Genomic DNA, 1,219 nt, shown 5'->3' with positions numbered 1-1,219 from the left:
AAAGTCTGCTTCAGCTTTCTTTGCTTTTTGCTGAAATATTTTTGTATGAAGTGCTTTGATCTGAAACAGAAACGCCCTCCAGGCTTAACTCTTACTGGTTGTCCCTGCTGCCATCAGTCCGGGTGATGTGGTGTGAAGGAGGCCAGGATGACGCAGCTGAGTGTGGTAGTTTGAAAGTGAGAAGAAATAGGCTGGATGTGATTTGTCAGTAGTTGTAGATGCAGAGGCTGGAAAGAAAAAAGGCTAGAGAATTGAATGGCATTAGAGGCCAACAGATCTCGATTTCCAACGTGTTTGCACAAGTTACCATGCACCTCTGAACACCGGTGTTCTGGAAAGTCTTTCAAGAACTAGAAGTAAAGGCTCTTCCACTCCTGAAGTGGGTCATTGCTTGATACCCCACATCGGCACTTTTTAACCCAGCGACCTTCTGCACATCCCTTTCCCTCACTCAGGTCAGAGTAGAAATTCTATAGGGGAAAAAGCCCCCTGGGGGACTGACGTGACTCTGGAAGGCAAAGGAGCAGCTGAGGGATAAACCAAGGGCTGCAAGGAGATGTCCCTGCAGGAGGCAGGGACCTGTGTGTGAGGGCCGCAGCTGAGGGCACACCTGTATGCATGAGTGGGCAGCGAGCTCTCGCAGGTCGGTGCCCACTGACGTTGCTGCTTTGAGCAGAAGAGCCGGGCACAGAGCACAGCCCAGCAGCAGCCCGTGGTTGCATTGATCTCCACCCCTGCTCCTCAAAATGAGAATGCTCCGGCTTTTCACTCTGCACTGTGATTGAGTTTGTCTTTGCTTTTCTCTCCAGTGTCATCCTTCACTTCAGGCAGAGTCACCCACCCCGTCGGGGGCTGCAGCAGTGGTGGTTCTTCTGGGCACCAGTGAGCACAAGCCCCACTTCAGTGCCGAGGTCCCCAAGCAGCTTGTGGCCAGTGCTGGGGACACCGTGCGCAAGTCTCGGGTAGCGAGTGACACTCGGCAAACCTATGGCGCGAGCCCACCGCATTCTACAGGGATTAGCAGCTAAAATCATCAGAGCTCACCTCCAAATTGAGCTGCCCTGGCTATGGGTGCCTTGGAGTCTGGACCACAGCTGTGAGTAGCCATTACACAGGTGAACAATGCGTTGTGTGACCTGATGCTTTGTGTTCAAGACGGCTCACAGCACCAGCAACATATTTCTTTTAATGTTGCATTTCCCCTCCCACTCCCTTCTCT

The sequence above is a fragment of the Numenius arquata genome, chromosome 1 (assembly GCF_964106895.1).
Source record: "Numenius arquata chromosome 1, bNumArq3.hap1.1, whole genome shotgun sequence".
NCBI classification, from domain to species: domain Eukaryota; kingdom Metazoa; phylum Chordata; class Aves; order Charadriiformes; family Scolopacidae; genus Numenius; species Numenius arquata.
This window is presented reverse-complemented; position numbering follows the sequence as displayed.